Source organism: Agelaius tricolor, unplaced genomic scaffold (assembly GCF_023055355.1).
Source record: "Agelaius tricolor isolate 1412-34295 unplaced genomic scaffold, bAgeTri1.0.p SCAF_5, whole genome shotgun sequence".
Taxonomy (NCBI): Eukaryota; Metazoa; Chordata; class Aves; order Passeriformes; family Icteridae; genus Agelaius; species Agelaius tricolor.
This window is the reverse complement of record NW_027269265.1, coordinates 1,277,806-1,302,480: the sequence shown is the minus strand read 5'-3', so window position 1 is coordinate 1,302,480 and position 24,675 is coordinate 1,277,806.

Genomic DNA, 24,675 nt, shown 5'->3' with positions numbered 1-24,675 from the left:
TCTACACAAATGAGCCAAGTCCTGCATTGTCCAGATTTTGTTTTATGTCCAGTTCCTGAATCCCTTCACATCGCTGCTGACAGCAGGAAATAATTGAGCAGCTGTTCTGCCATCGCATGCAACAGCCCAGGCTGCAAAATAAAACATTTAGGGAGATAAAAACGGCACTCAGCAGAGAGAGATGAGACATTTTCCATGATGAAAGGCAGCCTGGTGTTTGTACCAGGCTAAAAGTGCTCACAGAACAGCGCTGGTGGTTCTGGAAGGTCTTGCAGATCATAAATGGATCTGGTTGAGAAACAGGGAGGTTGGATGTGGTGGCATCCACAGGGGTCCCAGGACGAGGGGAGAGATGAGAATCTTGACTCCATGCTTCAGAAGGCTGATTTATTATTTTATGATATATATTATATTAAAATAAAATGATATATTAAAATTATGCTAAAAGAATAGAAGAAAGGATTTCATCAGAAGGCTAGAAAGGAAAGGAATGGAATGATAATAAAAGCTTGTGACTCTCAGACAGTCTGAGACAGCTGGGCTGTGATTGGCCATTAATTAAAAAAAACCAACATGGACCAATCCCAGATGCCCCTGTTGCATTCCACAGCAGCAGATAACCATTGGTTACATTTTGTTCCTGAGGCCTCTCAGCTCCTCAGGAGAAAAGGTCCTAGCAAAAGGATTTTTCATAAAATGTGTCTGTGACGGTTGGAAAAATGGGAATAAGAAATGTTCCAGCTCCTGCCAGGAGGGCACAGCCAGGGGGGTCGGGCTCTGCTCCAGGGAACAGGGACAGGAGCAGAGGGAACGGCCTCAGGCTGGGCCAGGGCAGGTTTCATTTGGATATTATGAAGGATTCCTGCATGGAAAGGTTTGTCCAGCCCTGGCACAGCTGCCCAGGGCAGGGGTGGAGCCCCCATCTCTGGGGGGGATTTAAATCCCCGTGGATGTGGCGCTTGGGGACACGGGGCAGTGCTGGGGAAGGGTGGCACTCCATCATGGAGGGCTTTTCCAACCTTGGTAATTCCATGGTCCACCCACATCTTTATACTCCCATCATTCTGTCTTGGATGTGCATCCTGGGGAAGAGTCAATGCCAGAAACTCAATTTAATGAGGGATTCCTGAAAATCCAGGGGTATTCATCATCCATGGATCTCTGCTTTCATCATTCTTCATTTTTCTGTTGATCCTAAAATCCTGGTTTCTGTGGAAGAAATAAAATGAGCAAAGCTATGATTTTAAATTGTTTATTCATATTTTTGCATAAAGAAGCTGTAAAATCAGCAGCGTTTTGGGTTTATGCTTGGGGAGGGGTTTAGGAATGTTGCTAGTCTCTAAATGGGGCTTGGAGCAACCAGGGATAGAGGAAGGTGCCCCTGCCCATGGAAAAGGGTGGGATGAGATAAATTTAAGGTCCCCTTCCACCCCAAACCATTCCATGATTCCATGATTTGTCCAAGATCTGCCACCACCAGGGACCTCCTCACTGGGAATAGGGAAAACGGAGAAGCCTTTGCAGCCTTCAAGGGTGAAAGAATTCCACAAAAAGGGTTCTGTGCTCCAGGTCTCCATGGAAAGTGAGGAATAAAATGCACAACACAAACCTGTGAAACAATTCCAATTGATCCAGGCAATTAGATCCAATTGTTCCGGGCAGTGATCTGGAAACAACCCCCAATATCCCAGGAGATTCCAGAGTTTCCTTTGCCAGCTCCCTTCCAGGAAGTTCCCACTTCCATTCCCTCATCCTGACTCACAGCCCTGATCCCATTTTTTGGGAATCACCTGCAGCAATTCTCCTCAAGCAGCTCCCCTTCCCTTGTCCTCGGATTGTACAGCTGGGCTGGAATAAATTCTGGAATAAATTTCCTTCCCCATCAGCAGTAATTTCATTGCCACCCCAATGAACAGGTTGATCCATGCTCTAATTCCAGGGGATTTATCCCAGAGAGATTCCCAGCAGAGCCTCTGGGTGGTGTTGGCAGTGAGACAGGGCCATGCCTGTCACCCTAAAATGACTCCACATCAATGGTCAGGCAAAGGGAAAAACAAACCTGACAATTATTTATCACCTGAGACAAGGAATTTCTCCATGTGCCCAGTACAAGGAAAAAAGGAAAACCATTCATTGCTGCACTGAAATTCTGTCAAGCCCAATGGATAGCACAGAATCTGGGAAAAAAAAGAGAATTATTCCACCCATTTTTCCCTTTGAGAGCCGGGGGTTAAACGGAGTCAATAATGTGCCAGGGAGTCAGCAATAAAGTGCAAATTCTGTCACTCAGAGGCTGCCAGGACCCTCCTCTGAGCCCAGCCCGTTCCCACAGGCTGGGAATTGCTGTTTATTCCAAGCACAGGTTTTTCCCTGACATCTTTCTCCGGAGAGCAGCCCCAGGAATGCCCAGTCAGCACGGGGCTAGTGAAGGTCACTCCTTCTGCTGACTCCTGCTCCCTGGGCACAGCTTCAGCTCCAGGCAGTCCAGGGAGCAGCCAGGATTCCCTTTGCCTTGTTTCCTTTTGCGCTTCTGTTGCCCAGTCCAAGCCCCTGATTGATTCCATGATCTCCACACTGTGTCTCTGTGATTGGCTGGGAATGTGCTTTAATCTGTGCTCAATGCTGTGGTCTTCCATAAATTCCTGCATTTAATAAGGGTACTCTCCATTGATTCTGTGGTCTCACAGTGTCCCAATGGTTTTGTTTATGTTTTTGTTTTCGGGAAAAAAAAAAATGCAATTCGCACCTTGGAATTTTAATGATCCTATTATTTCTGCTTTTCCTGCCATTCCCTTTGTGTAGATCCCATTTCTGTGGGAAGGATGAGGCAGGATGTGGTCTATCCCACAAAACATCTCAGTCCTGCTTCTGTCTGGCAAAGGGATTTTAGTGAGTCCAGAAAATTGGGGGATCAACCCATTAAACCCCAGGCTGGGCCAGGGCAGCTCAGGGTGGGCACAGCAGGAATTTCCCCATGCAAAGGGGGCTCAGGAACTGCCCAGGGAGGGTTGCAGTGCCCATCCCTGCAGGTGTCCCCTGGAGGTGGCGCTGAGAGCTCTGGGCTGGGGACAAGGTGGGCATTGGGCACAGCTGGGACTCCATGGGCTGGGAGGGCTTTTAGAGACAAAATAATTCTGGGATTCTGTAAACAGGGAAAAAAACCAAATGCTGACCCATCAGATGGTTCCAAAAGGAGATGCTCCTCCAAGTCAGGGTGGACACCTAAACCAGGCTGTAGAGGAAGTGAGGAAGGAGAGAGCAGGATGATCCAGGGAAATCCAGAAGGATCCAAATCAATTGGAGGAGACAAGGGGGAGGCCTAAATCCACAAACCTGCCAGAGCTCCAGGAGAGTTTGGAAAACGCTCCAGGAACAGGTGGGATTGTTTGTGTCTGTGCAGGGCCAGGAGCTGGGCTGGATGATCCTTGTGGTCCCTTCCTGATGCCTCAGGTTCAGCTTTTCTATTTTCGCATTCTGTGCTGCTTTAGTGTGTGGGTCTGGGCTCCATATCAGGGGATGCTGAGCTCTGTGCACAGAGCAGGGAGACAAAACAATTCCTGCTCCAGCTGGGCACCAAGGACAAATGATCCAAACCTCAGCCCAGGAGCACAAACCCCGTGGGCTGGAGAGAGAAAAACAAGCAGGGTGGGACTGCAGGGGCTAAAGCTGGAATGGGACAATGAACTGCAAGGTGCAAATGGAGCAGAACTGATCCCAGGCAGAGACCCCGTGCCCGGCCGTGCATTTTGGGGCCATTTTGGTTCATCTTGGGTGCAGGCCTGGCTGGGCTCTTGTGCTGCCCAAGGTGGATGCATGGAGGAGATGCTTTGAATCAATCCCTGCTTTATTCTGGAACTCCATCCAGCCTCTGTTCTGGGTCAGCCTGCACAAGGCATCATTCCCACTCCAAATATTCCATGATTTTTCAAACCCCTTCCCCTCTCTCTCCAAAGCACTCCTGGAGCTCCTGCCTTGTAGAGAGCTGGACTTTTCCAGCTGCCTCTGAATGCCCTCATGGTGGGGTTTATTCCACTTATTCCAGCCCAGATCCCAGCAAACTCCTGGCAGCACTCCCAGTTCAGCTCAGCACACGGATCCAGCCCCAGAGCCCAGGAATCACTCATTTTTCCAGGCTGGAAGCAGAGCACGCGGTGAGGAACGTGCAAACCCTCTGCAGCCCCCCGAGCAATGAACCTGGAGCAATGAACCTGAAGTCCTGCAAATGCTGCAAGAAAAGCTGGAATTTGCTGCTGCCTCAGCTGAAACCTGGGATTGCAGCGTCTCCGGGGAGAAGGGTTGGATGAGAGACCTTTAGGGAAGACAAGGAAAGAACAGAGCTCCCAAAAAGGTTTCAGAGGAGGTGGAATGTGTTTATCAGCGGTGGGGAGGGACCTTTGCTGTGCCTCGGGGCATCAGAGGCCTCATGAATAAAACATCCCCCAAGCACAGCCCTGGATGCATTTTCCACTTGGATCAAGCCATGCCAAACCTGCTGGAATTCAGCCCAAAATGCAACGTTTACCTCACATTGCTGTGGTGATGCGCCCACAGCCTGCCCCACAGAAAACACCGGGCTAGAGGGAATTTGGGAAGTATTCAAAGTGTTCCTGAAAAGACATGCAGAAAAACAAGGACAGATGTGACAGATTTGCTGCCTCTGAGGGGAAATGTTGTAGTTTTTATAAAGGTGTTCTGGGTTTGCCCTAAACCAGGACAAAAGGTTATTCACAATTTGAACCATTTTAGTGTGTCTAGGCCTCAGCTGCATTTGATTTGTGCTGGGCTTGTCCACACCCAGGTGATGGAAGAGATGACCTGAAAAATTTATGGTGTAAAAAAGGAAATAATGGAAAGAAATGAAGAAAAGGAAACCTGGGTGATCCCCCAAAAAGTCTTTCCATGCTCTGAGGGTTCCTTGATTTTGAGTCTCTTCCTCGGTCTTTTCTGGAGACCTGAAGGTGCCATAAACCCAAAGCAGAAACTCTGCCATTATGACAGCACAGATCAGCAGAAAATCCCAGAATAATTTCGATTAAAGGGATTTAAAATCCTACCCAGAGCCACCCCTGCCATGGCAGGGACACCTCCCACTGTCCCAGGGTGCCCCAGTGTCCAGCCTGGCCTTGGGCACTGCCAGGGATCCAGGGCAGCCCCAGCTGCTCTGGGAATTCCATCCCAGCCTTTCCCCACCCTCCCAGCCAGGAATTCCCAATCCAGCCCTACTTTCAGTTTTCAGCTCCTTCCTCCTCACACACTCCTTTACCTGGAATCTCCATGAATTAGCCAGGAGGGAATCACTTTGGAGACTGCCTATTTGTGGAGAAAATCCAATTTCTTCCAGGCTTTTTGGCCAAAAAATCCTCTTGTTCCTACTTTGCCACGTAGAATATTTGTAAAAAAAAAAGTGACTTTTTCAACCAATCCTTCAGCAACAATCCCACACTGACCAGTGCTAACTGCTGGATAAGAAGGCATCACTGGTGAAATCCCAATTTTTCAAAGAAATATCCGCGTGGGAGTGAAATATTCCATTTTCCCAGCTGCTGCTTTGTTCCTGTGTCAGTAAGACAAGCCTTGGAAAACAAGGTGACACATTTACAAGCCTCGGAGGCAGCTGATGATTCCACACTTCTCTCTGAGCCATTTCCCAAAGGAATTTCACTGCAGACAGTTATAAACTCAGCACATTCCTAACTCGGAGACACCTCAGCAAGGCTGGGGAATATATAAATATACTCCTTTGTTTTACCAGGAATGACAGGTCTGGGAATATATATTCATACATAAAATTATCTCATTTTTTTTTATATGTGTAATTATAGTGGAAATAACTGGGAATTAATTGGTACAAACTGATTGAGTGCTGTGGTCAAACCACAAATTAGTGATTTTTCCTTCCTGAACATAATTAAGATTGTCTAAATCCACAGAATTGCAGCAGGAACTCAATGCAAGTCGCTTATTAAACTGGAATTAGGGAGGGAAATCCCCACCTCTGGCGCAGCTGTGGATTTTGGATGGATAACAGGGACTTGGACAAGGACAGAGCTCAGGTGTTCCTTTAATGAACTGGAAGGAAACATGGACAAGGTGCAGGCTGCGGATGCCAGGAGAAAAGATGATCCCAGACGTGTGCAGTGGCCAAGTCCCATCGCGTTTTCTGCTCCGCGTTCAGCTGCAGTCGCTTCCCGGTGACATTGCCTCAGGCAGCTCCTAAAATCCCACTGCTCCCACCCCCACCCTCTCCCAAACTCCTGCAGAGCTGCTGCTCAGCTCAGGTGTGCACTGAAGGGAATCATTCACCTTCTATGCACAGTGACACCCAAAAAATGGGGTTTCCAGGCCATCTGAGAGCTGGGAATTCCCAAAGTCAGCATCCAGGTCTTGGGGGGATTGGATTATTCATGGATATGTTTATCCCAACTCCAGTCTGAGGCAGTGGGTCCCATTTTAGGTGTTTTAGCTGCAGAGAAGCCCCTAAAACATTCCCACAGCAAATCCCAGCTTCCTGTTCCTGCCTGGAAGGCAGGAGGGGAATGCAGAGTGGGCTGGAAGCCAACAGAGAGAGGGAAGAGCTGAAAATAGAGAGAAAATAAAATATTTCCCATTGGAGGTGCAGGAACCAGGGGACCAGGAAGAGGGATGAAACATATGGGAGCGAAAGGGAGAGGGAAAAGAGCCAGGAATGGGGGAGGTCTGTTCTGGCAGCAACAGCACCCTGAGGTATCCAGGGCATGGAAATTGTCCAGAGGAAAAAAATATGGACAACTCAAAGGAGAGAAGTGAGGAAAACCCAAAGGATCGAGAGGGAATGGCTCCCAGTGCCAGAGGGCAGGGATGGATGGGAGATTGGGAATTGGGAATTCCTGGCTGGGCTGGAATTGCCAGATTTGCTGGGGCTGCCCCTGGATCCCTGGCAGTGCCCAAGGCCAGGCTGGACATTGGGGCACCCTGGGACAGTGGGAGGTGTCCCTGCCATGGCAGGGGTGGCACTGGATGATGCTTAAAATCCCTTCAAACCCAAACCATTCCAGGATTCCATGATTCCATGATTCCATGATGCCTTGGTTCCAGGATTCCACGGTTCCAGGATTCCAGGACTCCATGGTTCCAAAGTTCCATGGTTCCATGGTTCCAGGATTCCAGGACTCCATGGTTCCATGATTCAATGGTTCCAGGGTTCCAGGATTCCAGGACTCCATGGTTCCATGGTTCCAGGATTCCAGGATTTCATGATTCCAGGATTCCAGGACTCCATGATTCCATGGTTCAATGATTCCATGGTTCCATGGTTCCAGGATTCCAGGATTCCATGGTTCCGTGATTCCATGGTTTAATTATTCTGTGGTTCAATCATTCCATGGTTCCATGGTTTCAGGATTCCATGGTTCTATGGTTCTAGGATTCCATGGTTCCATAATTCCAGGGTTTCAGGATTCCATGATTTTGTGATTCCACGATTCCACGATTCCATGCTTCCAGGATTCCAGGATTCCATGATTCCAGGATTCCAGGATTCCATGATTCCATGATTCCATGGTTCCAGGATTCCATGATTCCCTGGTTCCATGGTTCCAGGATTCCATGATCAGCCCAGTCACTCCCACAGAGAACATCTGGGATTACTGGGAAGGCTCCATCTTCACACAGAGCATTCCTGGGGCAGCTGGGGGTCCTGGACAAGGAGTGAAATCCAGGGAATGTCTGAATGGAGACAATCCCAGGGGATTTTTCTTGCCATCCAAGGGGGGTGGCTGAAATCCGAGCAGAGCTTATAGAGCTGTAAAAAAGGACAATATTGGGCTATTAAAATACAAATTACTGTTAAATCCCAAGGGGAAAGGGATAAAGGCAGGGACACCAGAACTGGTTCTAATCAGCAGGATCTAATTAAATCTCTTATTTGAGGTTTCAATGGGCATTAGCAATTATTGGAATTCAGTCTGGTGCTCAGCAGCTTTCATCAGGTGTCCTTGGGAGATACCTGCGGATAAAAAGTTACTGCATGTGCTCAGTCCAGAGAGAAAAATGGTGTTAAATAATTCTGGTTATTTAGATTAGCTCAGGCAAATGGAGCTTTTGTGTCATTCCAGCTCAATGAGATCAGTGTGGGGAAGGGGGAGCTTGGATTCCTGGTTAAAGGGATGCTCAGAGAGGAATTCCTGCGATGAAAAGTTTTGGGATCACTCAAATGATGGCTCCACGGTGGGAAGGTAACAAAGGAACAGCTCCATGAGGCTGCTTTGGACTGGGAATCTCTCAGAATCACCTCTTCCTGCTTTGCTGGTGTTAATTTTATAATTAATTAATTTTCATCTTTCCAGAGAGTCACACTTGTGTTCTGAACAAATCTCCTGTTGTGGTTTAGCACTGGAACCTGGGAATTCTCAAAGCTGTTGTCACATTTTTGTCCTGGAGCTGGCACTGAGGGTGGGGAACGGACCAGCAGGAGCCGAGCCCTGAGCACAGGAACTAAACCAGAGCCAGGACATCCCAAAAACAACACCCAAAATCAGGGAATGCTTTTCATGGGATCTCTTTGAGTCTCCATTTCTTCATGTGCAAAGGAGAGATGAAAAATTTTGCTTTTCTCCCCTCAGAGTTTACTCATAAATGAGTGACTTCCACCCTGCAGCCAGCGCTCCTTTGAGCTCCAGGAAACTGTGTCCTGTTTTCCACCCTGAGCCAGGATGGAATGCTCATGAACACTGAGGCCATGGGCTCTGCAAACAGCATAAAATAATCAGGATATGGGGTTTTTAAACTCTGCAAGAACGGGCAGGTAAGTCAGGAGGACAAGGATGTCAGGAGGTGAAGCAGGGGGAAATCAGAAGGGCAAAGCACAGCTGGAATTTAATGTGGGTACTGCCAGAAAGGACTTTAAACATATTCCTGTAAATATTTCAGCAACAAAGGGAGGGATGAGGAGAATCTCCAGCCTTTGTTTCATGTGGCAAAGGTGAGGAAAAGGCTCAGGTACATCAAAGTTCTTTGCTTCCCAAGACAAGGAGGATCTGGAGGGGTTGTAGTGTGTCCAGGGCAGGGAATGGAGCTGGGCAGGGGCTGCAGAATCCCTGAGGGAGCTGGGCAGGGGCTGCAGAATCCCTGAGGGAGCTGGGCAGGGGCTCAGCCTGGAGCAAAGGAGGCTCAGGGGGCCCTTGTGGCTCTGCACAGCTCCTGCCAGGAGGGCACAGCCGGGGGGGGTCGGGCTCTGCTCCAGGGAACAGGGACAGGAGCAGAGGGAACGGCCTCAGGCTGGGCCAGGAGAAATTTAATTTGGATATTAGGAAGAATTCCTTCATGGAAAGGGCTGTCCAGCCCTGGCACAGCTGCCCAGGGCAGGGGTGGAGCCCCCATCCCTGGGGGAATATAAAATCCCTGTGGATGATGTCATAGACCCCAGACATTGCTCTGGCTGCCCTGGGGGACTCCAGACCCTGGCAGGGGCTCAGAGACCTTGGCACGGAGTCACAGACACCTGGGCCTTTGATTGTAGCCCATGGAAACAATTCCCAACTTTGTGTGAGGAGTTACAAGCCACAAGGGTTTGAGTAGAATGGCAGTGAATTTATCACAGGGTGAAAATGGAGAATTTTGGGGATTTAGAATGGGGGTTCAGGAGGCAAGATGGAGGAATCTGGGTGTGTCCTGTCCTTCTTCTTCTTGTCCTCCATCTTCTGCTGTGATGGTGGCACTTCTGGATTGGTTTAGAGTAGAGAGAGACTGTCTGACATGGGTGATAGGGATTGGAACATTATTGTAAATAAAGTACAGGTAGGTTTTAGTATAAAAAGCCAACACCACCCCAAGGGCGTTCACTGTGCCTCAACCCAACCTGCTGGGCAGACCTCAGCAGGCCAGAGAAAGAACGGAATGGATGAGAAAAATAAACAACCTTGAAAAGCAGAACCGACGAATGTCGACTTCTTTGGTGGCAGACCGAGGAAATAAAAAGACTTTCTAATACCTCAGGGGTCATCTCAGCCACAGAAACCCGAGAGATGTGGTACCTGGGGCCATGGGGCAGTGGTACCTTGGTAGTGCAGGGGAATGGTTGGATTTAATGATCCAGAGGGTTTTTCTCACCCAAACAATTCCCTGATTCTGTGCTGAGTGAGCCCTGCTGCTTCTGCTCCCTTCCAGGGCCCTCAGTGAGGAGGGAGGTGCAGTGACCTCCCTTTGTGTGCCACAGTTCCCATCCCTCAGGAGGAGCAGCTGAAATCCATTAATCTGCCCCTTGTTTCCCAAGGGATTGTCCCTCTCACCTCCAGCAGCAGCTTTTCCAGCAGCTCTGGGTGTTACACGTGTAAACAGAGACTCCTTGAACCTCCTCTGGCTTTTGCAAAATTAACATTAATTTGTTTTCCACGCCCGCCGAGGAGCTTGATCCAGCTTTCCCCAAATCCCTGGACAGCCCCTGCTTTGTTTTCCTGAGGAACAGAACTCCAGCTGGGAGGGCTGCAGCCATCAGCTGCTTCTCCACAAAATCCTTGGAGCTCCCAGCCCTATTGATTGCAGGCAGAGCCTTGAAACAACAATTAACCTTTCTAATGACGCCGCTCGCTCCGACACGCGGCTCGGTTGCTCTGCAAAGTTTGCTTTTAAAAAATGAAGGAATCGATGCGATTTTGCATCTATTGACCCATCTCAAATGCCAAGGTTGTGGTGGGGAGGAACTCCGAGGAGATGCAAATCTCGTTCTGGGCTTTGTGGGCGCTCAGCCCTCAGCCTTGGTCACTGCCTTTTTAACATTTATCTCCTTTAATTCTCTAATGAGCGCCGCAGCTGAAATCGGCATCGTCAACGCCTTGGAAAACATCCTGGGCTTGTTTAGAGGGCTCTGAGCTCAGGGAATGTGTATTTCCAGATTTTGGCAGCATTTCTGATTTGAATGGGGCTCAGCACTGGACCTTCATTCACAGGGATGGGCTCAGCTCAGTGCTGAGCTCCATGAACCCCTCAGCGAATTCCAAGTCCTGCTAGGAGTCATTTCTTCCTTGGATCTTCCCTTAATGCAGATTTTTTATTCCCTCCCCACTCATTAACAGCATGCCAGTGATTTCTTGCACCTTTAGTGGCTTTCCAGAGAGAAAGAAAACACTTTTCACCCCAAAACCTCTCCATGTCAGAGCAAAACACAAAGAAAGGGCCCAGCCTGTTCATGACTATTTCATCTATTTGGGGGGTTTTTTTCCTCCATACCAACATGGAATTTCTGCCCCCAGGAAACCCTTTTGCTGCCAAAGAAAAGGTGCAATTATCTGCTGATTAACATGGGGTAATAAATCAGTTTTAATTTGCAGCCACCTGGGCAGAATAGCACAGCCAAAATTCCTTTGTTAGTCAAGGGCAGAAGCACCAACCCAGCAAGATTTGATACCAGGTTTGAAGCCTTCAAATCAGTGTTCAGTGCTAATCTGCTTGATTGAAAGTACAGCTTGAAATTCTCAATAAAACACAGATTTCTCAGAGTCTTGGGACTGTTGAACTGTGCTGGCTCCTGGTTAAAGTGGGCAAGGCAAGGGGAAAAGGAAAATCAAGACCCTAAAATTCTCTTTTTATTGTAAGGAACAAAATCTTCGTGAGTGGTGGTGGAATCACTCCTTCATGCATCCACAGGCTTTGAGCAGATATTAAATAATGAATAATCAGCATCCAGTTGATATTCACAGCAAATGGGGAATTTCCAACCACTGGGAATTTGTCCAGAGCCTGATTTTGGGTGCTTTGCCTTGACCTGCATTCCATGAATTAACGGCATCACATGTGAAGGGATGTGATGGGATGTCCTCAGACTCAGTGGGGTGCAGGTCAAGGCAAAGCAGTTTCCAAGAGGATTCTGTGCCAGGGAGAGCCTCCAGCCAATGCTCTCCCTCTGATCTCCAGATCTTTCCTGAGGAGATTTGCTCCCACCATCCCGTGTCCTTTGGATCTTCACAAGTTCCACCTTTTGCCCCTTGCACAGGAGCCACAGGGACATTCCTGTCCCATGTCACCCCTGCCTGGTGGCCTGGGCAGCCTCAGGAGGGGGATCACAGAATTCCAGAATGGTTTGGGTTAAAGGGACCTTAAATCCCATCCAGTGCCACCCCTGCCATGGCAGGGACACCTCCCACTGTCCCAGGGTGCCCCAGTGTCCAACCTGGCCTTGGGCACTGCCAGGGATCCAGGGGCAGCCACAGCTGCTCTGGCAATCCCAGCCCAGCCAGGAATTCCCAATTCCCAATCTCCCACCCATCCCCAATCCTCCAATCCTGAAGATCAGAATCACAGATTTCACAGAATCCCTGGGTTGGGAGAGACCCTCAAGGTCATCGAGTCCAACCCAGCCCCAACAGCTCAACTCAACCCTGGCACCCAGTGCCACATCCAGGCTTTGTTAAACACCCCCAGGGATGGGGACTCCACCACTTCCCCGGGCAGAACATTCCAGAACTTTCTCACTCTTTCTGTAAAACCTTCTCCTCATATCCAACCTGTATTTCCCTTCACGCATGTGAGATGGTGATTTCAAATCCCATTTCCCCTCCAAATAAGCAGAACTTTGGTTTTAATAACAAAGAAATAAAATATTTTCTGCAAAGATCATTCCCAATCCCAGAAAAACCAGTGGGATGTGCAGCCAGCAGCAGCAGCATTGGTCAGAGCCCCTCAGCTCCCATCCAGTTGTTTTCCCAAAGTGTGAGGACACAGCAGAGAGGATTCAGCTTCCACATCATTCCATGCTTCCTAAAGAGACCGCTCCCTGCCTTAAAATTGAAGGAAAGAAGAAATTAATTTGTCAATTGTTTTTAAACTTAATTTTGAGGAACTTTCCTTAAAATATCAAGAAATTCAGGATGGGGCTAAAAAGTCTTTGTGCATTAATACCAGACTGAAGTGGTTTCTAATTAGCTCGCAGTGATGAAGGGAAAACCTTAAAGAAAAGTGAATTTTAAACGAATTAAGGTGCTAGGAATGATCAGCGTTTCCTTGTCCTACAGATTAATTTGCTGACTGTTTTATTTTCCTTTTCCTTGAGGGCCTTTTAATTATGCAGAGAAATCTCATCAAACCCAGCTGAAGAAGGGCAGGACAATTAGGAGCAAACAAACACTTAAGCAGAAAGCCCCACCTGGATTATTTCTGCAACAATCACTCAGTGAGCTCCAGGAACTTTTGCTGCATTTCCAGCCAAATCCTGATCAGATTTTCCCAATAATCCCAAAAATTCAGTAAATCCCCAGGCTGGGCTCCCTGGGGAAGGCCACAGGTTTTGAATTCGTTGTTGCTGGGGTGTAAAATTTATTCACACTGCGCTCAATGAAGAAGTTGTAACTTGGAATAAACCACACTTGGAAAGGAAATAAATAAAGAAAAGGGAATTTTGTAGCAAATTATTGATTTTTTTTTTTTTTTTTTACTGTTGCTGCCACTCTCCAAACTTTATGAGCCACCTCAAGTCCCAAAAAATTCCTGTTTTCATGGTTTTGTCACATTATGGCTGCTCACACACACCCAGCATGGCAAAGCCCTGATCCCAGAACTCCAGGATGATTTGTGCTGGAAGGGATTTCAAGGATTGTCCATTTCCAGCAGGGACACCTTTCACTTTCCCAGGCTGCTCCAAACCTGGCCTTGGACACCTCCAGGGATCCAGGGGCAGCCACAGCTTCTCTGGAAAACCTCACGTTTGTAGAGATAGATGAAATGTTTATGAAAAACAAATCAGGAAGGGAATTACAGGACCATGGAGAGCCATCCCAAAACCATGTCTGGAGATGGAATGTGCTCCCTGAAAGAATTTTCCAGAAAAACTCCCCGGGCTGATGTCTGGATCAGGTTCTTTTCTTTCATTCCTGGCACAGTTTTTGTCTCCACTCTCCTGTTATTTCTGGAGGCCGAAAACGAGGAGATGGTGAGAGCAGAGGGCACCACCAAGCACCAGACTGGGCATGGAGGAAGGAGAAACCAGGGTTTGGAGCACGCCATTCCCAGCCAGCACAAGGAGAACCTTTGTTCTGTTGCTCCTTCCAACACCATCCCTGTGCCAGGAGATGGATCTGTTCCCAAGGGATCCAGTGCCAAACCTGTGCCAGGAGATGGATCTGTTCCCAAGGGATCCAGTGCTAAACCTGTGCCAGGAGATGGATCTGTTCCCAAGGGATCCAGTGCCAAACCTGTGCCAGGAGATGGATCTGTTCCCATGGGATCCAGTGCCAAACCTGTGCCAGGAGATGGATCTGTTCCCAAGGGATCCAACACTATCCCTGTGCCAGGAGATGGATCTGTTCCCAAGGGATCCAGTGCCATCCTTGTGCCAGGAGATGGATCTGTTCCCAAGAATCCCTTCTCATTGGGATCTCCTTAATCAAACCTGAAACCGAGGCAGCTTCTGCCCAATTGTTTTTATTTCAATTTGTTATTTATCAAATCCAGCTCCACAACGAAAGCCGTAAATCTTCCAAGGGCCACCAGGAGTGGCTGAGGAATGTCAGGACAAAGGGCCCTGGAGTGGTCCTGGAGTGGTGCATCGCCTTTGGGCTGAGGGGAAGGGTTCAGATTCTGCAGAGACAACCAGGGTGAGATGGAGTTGGATGGTCTGGATGCACAGGATTCCCTCCCGAAAATGTTGGCACCGGCAGGATCTGGAGCTGGTGGAGCAAGTCCAGAGGCACCAGGGTGATCAGAGGGATGGAGCAGCTCTGAGATGGGAGGGAAGGCTGGGAGAGCTGGGAACGTTCACCTGGAGAGGAGAAGTTTTGGGGTGAGCTCAGTGTGGCCGTGCAGAAGGAGCCACAGGGAGGATGGAGAGAGACAATTCCCAAGGGCTGGAGGGACAGGACACAGGGAATGGCTTCAAACTGACAGAGTAGGTTTAGATTGGGGATTGGGCATTAGGAATTCCTGGTTGGGAGGGTGGGCAGGCCCTGGCACAGGTGCCCAGAGCAGCTGTGGCTGCCCCTGGATCCCTGGCAGTGCCCAAGGCCAGGCTGGACACTGGGGCACCCTGGGACAGTGGGAGGTGTCCCTGCCATGGCAGGGGTGGCACTGGGTGGGATTAAGACCCTTTCCAACCCAATTCATTCCATGATTCCATGATTATCCCTGGTGAGGCATCTCCTGCCTTTTCCACGCTCCACTTTGAGCTTCTCCCAATCCCTTCCCTTCTGCCTGCTCCTTTTCCAAACACGGATTGGGATCTAAGATGAGGTTTTTATGGGAAATCCGTGGCTCAGAGAACATTTAACCCTCCTGTTCTGTGGGTGACAGTACAACCAAGACTTTTTTCCACCAAACCAGGTTTTTGAGGCAGTCTCTTTCCACACCCAGAATAATTGAGATATTTTCATTCTTAAGCAGCTCAGCAAAGCATTGACAGTAGAATTTATCCAAAGGATACCTTCCTATCCAACTTGATTGTTCTTCCAATAGATTTATCAAAGCAAACTCAAGGAATCTGAATTATTTCAGAGGGAAGTGGCAGAAATGTCTCAGGGAATGTCTACCCTGAAAACCAATTAAATGGGCTTAGACAGAATCACTTACATGTGGGCTGGAAATTAATTGCAAGGCAGAATGCAAAAGGTAATGATGAATATTAATGAGTTGAGTTGGTGGCAATATCTGAGGGGGACATTTTCATCTGCTGTGGACAGGGGAATGTGACACAGTTGAAAAAAATCAGGTTTACACACACGCAGAAGCTTGGAAGTGAATGTGTTCAGCAAGGTGTGAACTCTTGGAGTGACTGGGAGTTCATTCCTTCACCTTCCCTTTCAGAGCCTGATTTTCCATCCCATGAATTATTAGTAGACACATAAATACCTGTTCTTCATGATAGAAGCTGCTGTCAATTATCTTCCTTTTTATTTCAGAAGATCTGAAAGAAAGACACAAGATTTAAACTGTTTCTGTTTCACCCAAGTGGGCTCTTTTCCCACTCAGCTCCTCATTACCACATTCAGTTTCCATTAAACAAATTCCAGGGCACTTCCAAATGATGGTGGAAGAAGGAGAAGTTCCATTTTTACTGTTTTGATAAAAAGCTCAGAGGTTATTGCACACCTGAGTGGAGAAACCATCACCCCTCCAAGATAACAGTTGCAAGGAACTGGGAATTTTCTCCTGGGATGTCTGGGAACACCTGGAGGGGCAGGGATTGACACAGGTAATGACACCCTCAGGTAAGAATTTATTTTTCTATAAAGCCAAGGCAATAAACTCAATAAACTCCCAGATCTGCCCCTGTCATTTTAGGCTCGGTTTAGGAGGGGGATTGGTGCAGGAGTCTCAGGGTTGGGCTCAGCAGCTCATTCCCTGTATTTTTCCATCTCTTATCTCTGGGATGGGCTCTATCAGTACCCTTGGCAGACACCCAACCCCAATCCCAGCTTTGCTGAGAGGGAAAACCTTCCCAGAGTTCTCCAGATGTTCCTCAGGGTTGGCAGCTCCATCCACCCTGAACTGATCCTACAAAAATGAGCAAACAGGGATCTCCACTCACTTCAGAGCGGGAGCTCAGGGGAATGAAGATGGAAAACCAAAATTAACATCCCTGCGGTAAGAAGGGCCAAGCATGAATATGGATGCTCCATTAGGGAACTGGCTGATGGATGACCCCTTCCAAGGCCTGACCACTCTTTCCAAGAGGAAATTGCTCCTGATGGCCAACCTGAACCTCCCCTGGCACAGCTTGAGAGATGAAACAACAACCTGAGCTCGGGGCAGGAAATGAAAGGGGAAAGTTTGGAAGCTCTTAATTTCCTTTTCCTATTCCTGCAACATGTCCCTTTTACACCTGCAACTGGACAGAAGATTCTGCTGGAATCATTTTGAGTGGAAATATACCTCAAACTGGAAGCTCCTATCTCTTATCTCTGGGATGGGCTCTATCTGTGCCTTTGATGAACGTCCAACCCCAATCCCAGCTTTGCTGAGAGGGAAAACCTTCCCATAGTTCTCCGGATGTTCCTGAGGGTTTGCAGCTCCATCCACCCTGAACTGATCCTATAAAAATGAGCAAACAGGGATCTCCACTCACTTCAGAGCAGGAGCTCAGGGAAATGAAGATGGAAAACAAGTCAAGGAAAGCAAAATTAACATCCCTGCTGTAAGGAGGGCCAGGCATGAATATGGATGATCCATTATGGAATTGACTGATGGATGACCTGTAACTCATCCCAAGTAATGGCTCACACTGAGTAATGGAGTTTCTCTTTCCAGATGAAACATTTGTCACTTAAATGCCTTCCACGTCCACCAAGAAAACCTCTGGGCAATTTAACTTAAGCACTGTTTGCTTTAGGATTTTCCAAAAAAAAAAAATCCTCTTCCAAGTTTAAACGTGGTGCCCTGTTAATCAAAATCAACCCTGTACTCTCAATTTCTGTGCAAACCCAGGGCACTGGGAATATTTCTGTGTCTGCTCTGGGGTGCCCTGACCCCCATGGGAGCACTGACTCTGACCCTCATTCATGGAGAAAGTTTCCCAGGCTTCAAGACAGACTGGAATCCACAAAAGTGTGAAATAGATTATGGAGACCAGTGTGGGTGTATCACTGGGTGAGAAATTGAGGTTTTGGGGTTTTTAGTGTGTAGTGGATGGCAGCAAGATGGAGGGCACAGGGTGCTGTCCTGGGTTTCTTCTGCATGCTGCTTCTTCCTCCTTATCCATGGGTTTGGGTGGCATTTTGTAATTGGGCAGAAAAGTCTGCACTGGGGGCTCTGTGGGATCAGTTATTGGGTTAAAAGGGAAAATAATCCAGGTGTCAGCTCTTAATTGGATGGTTTAGTCTGAAAAGACCTTGTACCAAGAGATTGTTGGCCATTTTGTGCCTTCTAATGAAAAGCTGCTGAACTCATGGTTGTGGGACTGTTTAACTGATAAGAAATAATAAACACCCGAGTCTGAACATGAACCACTGCTTCAGGTGCCTTCAATCCAGACCCAGAGAAACCTATAAATTTTCTTGGATCACCTTTGGCTTTGCTGTCATGGCTCTGTCAATGTTCAGCAGGAGTTCTCCCAGAGTGGGACAAGGAATCCCATTCCCTTAACCAGGAGAAAGGCTGGAAATCAAGATCTCCTTTTAGGGTCGAGATGGAGAATGGGCTCAGCCATGGGAGCTGGGATGTTGGATGAGGATTTTTTAACCATTTAACATTGCTCTGGTAAGTTGGATGCTCTGGGACCTTGAGGATGCAGAAAGGAGGAAGGAATAATGGGATTGGGCCTCCTGCTCTGGGATACCAAGTTAGAAGGATATGGAGCAAGTCCAGAGGAGAACAGGAAGGTTTACTCTGGATTTCCTCTGCTCTGGAGCCAGGCTGGGAGAGCTGGGAATGTTCCCCTGGAGAGGAGAAGGCTCCAGGGAGAGCTCAGAGCCCCTGGCAGGGCCTGAAGGGGCTCCAGGAGAGCTGGAGAGGGACTGGGGACAAGGGATGGAGGGACAGGAGCCAGGGAATGGCTCCCAGTGCCAGAGGGCAGGGATGGGTGGGAGACTGGGAATTGGGAATTCCTGGCTGGGCTGGAATTGCCAGAGCAGCTGTGGCTGCCCCTGGATCCCTGGCAGTGCCCAAGGCCAGGCTGGACACTGGGGCACCCTGGGACAGTGGGAGGTGTCCCTGCCCACCCAGAGGTGGCTCTGGGTGGGATTTAAGGTCTCTTTAACCCAAATGATTCCAGGATTCCATGACTCTCAGTTTTATTGTTGCTGAAATGGCTCCTGAGGTATTGAAGAGTCTTTTTTCCAGCCCCATGCTCAAAGAAGTAGTCAGGATTCCTCAGCGCTGGTTCTCAGGGTTGTTTATTTGCTGTTATCTGTTCCATTCTTTCTCTGGCCTGCTGAGGTCTGTCCAGCAGGTTGGGTTGAGGCACAGTCACTGCCCTTGGGGTGGTGTTGGCTTTTTATACTAAAACCTACCTGTACTTTATTTACAGTAATGTTCCAATACCTGTCACCCATGTCAGACAGTCTGTCTCTACTCTAAACCAATCAGTGCCACCATCACAGCAGAAGATGGAGGCCAAGAAGGAGAAGAAGGACAGGACACACCCAGATTCCTCCATCTTGCCCCCTGAACCCCCATTCTAAAACCCCAAAATTCTCCATTTTCACCCTGTGATAAATTCACTGCCATTCCACTCAAACCCTTGTGGCTTGTAACTCCTCACACAAAGCTGGGAATTGTTTCCATGGGCTACAATCAAAGGCCCAGGTGTCTGTGACTCCGTGCCAAGGTCTCTGAGCCCCTGCCAGGGGCTGGAGTCCCCCAGGGCAGCCAGAGCAATGTCCTGGGTTCCCACACATGACTATCCCTGGTGAGGTGTCTCCTGCCTTTTCCATGTTCCACTTCGAGCTTCGCCCAAATCCTTCCCCTCTAAACTCTTACAATGACCCTGGGAGACATAAAACCACCTCGATATTGTCAGTCCCTTTCATTAAGTGAAACAGAGTTCGAGAGGGAAATTTTACTTCTTTATTCACCAAAAAATTTCAGGAAGTGTCATCTGAGGTCAGTTTTCCTGCTCAGGATTCCAAAGAAAGCCAAGCACAGAAGGCTTTGGGCTGCATTGGATTGCATTTGCTGTTTGATGGTCTGGTAACACTTTAATAGTCTTCAATGAGCATTTAATTTAGATTTAATAGGGCAGCTTCTCTGTTGTAATTAAATATCAATTGATTGTTCCAAGAGCACTTGCTTGATTTAATATCGGAGAGATAAACCTGCTTTGCTGTATAATTAACTCCAAACACAACAATAAAAGTGCAATTAAATTTCTGGAACACAGAACTTGTAAAAAAAGTTGCTCGAGCTGCTGGACACGAGGGAATGAAAGAAAAATGATGTTAAAATTGTGCTCTAGCAGTGATCCTAAGAGCTAATTAATTACTTTGCTTAACTATTGATGATTTTGACCTTTGATGTAGAGATTCCTTTGAGGTGGAAATCAAACCATGGAAGTGCTGTTCCCACTGGGAATGGCATCAGGAGAGAGTTTTCTTCAAACAGGTATAGGAAAAATGTCATTTTAATGGATATTTCCCCCTGCATTAATAGTTGGTGTTTATTGTATCTGCACTTAAATATTCAGCCTTTGAAATAGTTCACCTTATTTTTCAAACAGATAATTAATTCCCATTGTGGGTTTTTCCTGTTTGAACTTTCCCCTTGTTCCTGCAGATTTTTTTAATGGATTCAATGACTTAAAAATGGAAAAAACAAAGAAAAAAACCAGGCCTGGGAATGGTTTTAGTGCTGACCAGGAAAAGCCATCCTAAGCAGGGCATAAATCCCATGTTTTCACAAGGACAGCACAAGAGGGAATGGCCTGAAGCAGAAGGAGTGCAGGGATGGATGGGAGATTGGGAATTGGGAATTCCTGGCTGGGCTGGGATTGCCAGAGCAGCTGTGGCTGCCCCTGGATCCCTGGCAGTGCCCAAGGCCAGGCTGGACACTGGGGCTGGGAGCAGTCTGGGACAGTGGAGCCCATCCATGGGTGGGATGGGATTTAAGCTCCTTTCCAACCCAAACCAGTCTGGGATCCTGGGATTCTATAAAATCCTCAGGAGCAAAGAGCTTTTGGACCTCCTGGTACAAAGCTGGCAAAAGCAACCCTGTGTCTTTACTCCCTGTGAAATCTGTGCTCATCCCACTGATCCCTAAAATCCAGGTCCTTCCTCCTGCACATCCTTAGGGCAGGGAGTGACTCCCTGGGCCTTCACACATTTCCCACCACCCTGAAGCCCTAAATTGGATGAAAACCCCCTAAACTCCACCCTAACACAATCACTGAATAAGTAAAAGAAATCTCTTCATTAAAGGCAAAAAATCCCAGAATCCCAGGATCCCTGAGTCTGGAAAAGAGCTCCAGGATCAGAGTCCCAGCTGTGCCCAATGCCCACCCTGTGCCCAGCCCAAAACCTCCCTGGGCAGCCACTTCCATTTTCTCCTTGAAACAATTCCTCCTGCAAATATCCTGTAATCCCTCAGTACAGACAGAGGCAGAGCTCAGATCTACCCCTCTCTTCTGGATGGAAAAATCCAACAATTCATTCCCAAAATTCAGGCATGGCAGGCACTAAATAACACAGGACAGCTGCTGGGGAGACAATTCCTGCTTCCAGAGAGGAACTTCTGTCCTAAATCACATCCCAGGATCAACAATGCAATGGAAAACCTGGAGTGAAACCCTACCTGGCATTACTGAAATATATTCAGATTAGATGGGATATTTCATCAAAATCAGCCCGAAAATCTTATCAAAGTCTTATCAAAATGAGCCCCGAGCTGGAACTCCCAGGTACAACTTTCCACTATTTCAATCTTATTTTGGCACATCTCAAAAATAACAGAGCTTAAAGGCTTTGCAGCTGAGTCCCAAGCACTGGTCCAGCTCTCTGGAGAGTTCTGGAAAATCTCCCGTTCACTTTTCCAGGCCTCGGAGCAGCCCCTGGGCTGATTTCTTTAGCTACAAAGGAAAAAAATAATTGAGATTTCCACAAAATTGGCTGAGGGTTATTTTAACACTCCCAGGGTTTCAGCTTGGAAGAGCTCAACGTGTTTTTATCCCAATCCTTAAAATTGTTCTCATAGAACTTCTTTGTTAAGATGTTCCCTGGAGAAGTTCCCATCCTGGAGGGATTTGCTCAGGAGATCTCAGGAGTGACTCTTATTTGCCACCACCTCTTTTCCAAGTGCTGATTGCTCCTATCAGCCCTTCCAAAATAGGCAGGGATTTTATTCCTCCTTCCCTTCCTCCTGCCAAAATTCTTCCCACTTTTTCAGAGCTGCTTTTCTTCCTCCTCCACCTTTTATTACAGCAAGGAGGGAATTAAATTCTAAACATTTCCAGCATTACACCAGGAAGGACATAAAGGGAAATTTCAGCGTCCAGAGTTTGAAAATTTGGTATTTTTGTGGAATTTACTCAATGCTCCTTTTCCTTGGAAGCTTCATCCCTCTCCTCGTGTGATTCCAGCTCAGCTTTGGGGAATTTTTCAAGGCTTTTAGGTTGGATTTCAGGGAAAAGTTCTTCCCAGAGGGTGGTGGGCACTGATCCCCAGGAAATTCCCAAGTTTTCCATATCTCCAGGAGCATTTGGACAGGGTGGGATTGGTCTCCCCCAAGCCAAACCAGCTTGGAATTCTCAGATTTATTTAAGAAGGAAACACCAGGAGAACTCTGGCTGAGTAAATTCCTGGGAAATCCTTTCCCCCCCACCATTTCAGAGTTCATGAGGAGCTGGAGATTTCTCTTTGCCTTTTTTTTTTTTTTTTTTTTTTTTTTTTTTTTAAGAAAACCAACATTCAACCAAAAAATCCAAATGGATTTTCTACTCAAATACAGATTTTGGAGCTCCCATCAGGAGCATCGTCCTGAATTTCCAGGAGTTTTTGTGCCTAAACACCCAACCACTCATTTTTAAAAATCGTTCATTTTGCACGGAAGAGTGGGAATTCCTGGTGTCCAAATTAATTTGTTAATTATGAAACAACCACCCTCAACACCTTTTCCAATCCTGGGAGACCAATCAAGGTTATCCAGCTGTTTCCAACTCCAGGTCAGCTGCTGGAAAATCCTAGGAAATGTTCTATAAAAGGGATTAAATTATCAGCAGCTGATGAAAACCCCTAGGAAATATTAACCTAATATTAATATTTTAATATTAAAATTTCTATGAAAACATAAAAATGACAATACTGGGCCAGACCAAAGGTTCCTCCAGGATAAATTCCCATCCCTGAGCATTCCCAGGTGTCCAACTTGGAGATCTGAGCAGGCAGTGGGACAAAATCTGCTGGATACGCCACAAATCCTGTGCAAAGGCCAGCAGCTTCCCTTTGGAGATGAGAGTTATAATTTCCCACAAAAGGATCCTCAAACCTTTCAAGGAGGGCCAATAAACACAAAATTCCCACTGGGAAGCCTGGAGATGGATTTTGCTTCCAGAAGGATTCCGTTCATTAGGCTGGCTGCTAATTAAAGGCTTTCCCCCCCCCCCCCACTGCTGGATTTACAAACATCTCCTCCTCCTGCTGCTCTCCCAAATGTGTTTTCCAGAGTCTTTAGCAATTCCTTGAAGCTCTGGGGAAAGGAAGGTGGGGTTGGAGGGATGGGAATGCTGCCCTGGGGCTGCTCCAGGTGCCCCCGGCCGGGAGCTGAGCATGGATCTGCTGCTCTCCCTCGTCAGAGCCCTGCAACTGCACTCACCTCCGGCATTCCAGGAATTTCCCTCCCGTTCCCTCCAAAAATGGGCTGGAAAACGACAGTAAATGGATGCTGGGAGATCGGCGGGCATTAACCCTTTAAGCGCTGCCCCTGTAGGGGGCCATGGCAGGGTTTTGTGGGAGGGAAATCTGCTTTTCCTGACTTAGTGAGGGGTGGTTTTTTCCCCAAGGATACGCTGCAGGAGGAGTCACAGCTTTGGGAAACTGAGGGGCAAATGAAATGGCCAATTTCCACTTTTTGGGATGACACAAGTGCTCCTCTTCCCCACAGGATCCCAGATGGGTTGGGTTGGAAGGGGCTCAAATCCCATCCCATGGGCAGGGACACCTCCCACTGTCCCAGGGTGCCCCAGTGTCCAGCCTGGCCTTGGGCACTGCCAGGGATCCAGGGGCAGCCACAGCTGCTCTGGCAATCCCAGCCCAGCCAGGAATTCCCAATTCCCAATCTCCCACCCATCCCTGCCCTCTGGCACTGGGAGCCATTCCCTGGCTCCTGTCCCTCCATCCCTTGTCCCCAGTCCCTCTCCAGCTCTCCTGGAGCCCCTTCAGGCCCTGGAAGAGGCTTCACAAGGATGCAAAACCATTTTCTATCTAAAACACGGATACTTTAAACCTTTAAATAAACACATCTGGATGGGGAGGGAGACAGGAGGAGAAGGAAGAGGAGAAAGCAAAACCCTGGAGCAGGATCCATCCCAACAACCACATCAAGCACATCCCTGCCCTTCCAAGCCCTCTCCCAGCCTGGCACTAATTTAGGAAAAACCTGTCCCTTGGCAGCAATGCCCAAGTGCCTGAATGACCCTAAAATCCCAGGAATTTCTTGCAGCTTCTAAGGGAGATTTCAATTCTCGCTGATTTTTTAATGCCGTGGTGCAAAGCAGGGCCTGTCAGCAACGTGATGTAATTATCATCCAGCCTCAGTAAAGGATTTTAAATTAAAGCCAACTCTCTCTGTAAATACTTTGTGTCTCCATTATTGTTCTCTCCTCCTAATGGCTTTTGGCACGGGCCTTGTCAGGGGTTTATTGTACAACCCCCCCCCGGCCGTGCCAGAGCCTGCTATGAATAAATCACACCCTCCACTGAGCACCAGACGATGGCAAAAAGCAACAGCAGATGAAAAAAGCAATAAAGAACCATAACAGCTGCCTGTTCTCCTCGGCAGGTTTACATCACCCCCTGATTTAATTTCCTCTTCGTAACGGCAGCGGGAAAGAAAATCAGGAATGTTCGCACAGGGCTGCTTTTCCCAAAGAAAAGTGAGGAGCTGCGTGGTTCACTGGGGTTTCCTCCTCAGAGATGCTCAAGCATCTTCTTGGGGCAGCAACAGGAGGATTTTCTGAGCAGGAATTCACTCAGAGGTGTTGCTGCCGCAGCTGGAAAATGCTGGACTTGGATGCTGGAATCACATGAAGGGAACTGGAATGGGAGGGAATAAATATCAGGGAAAGGTTCTTCC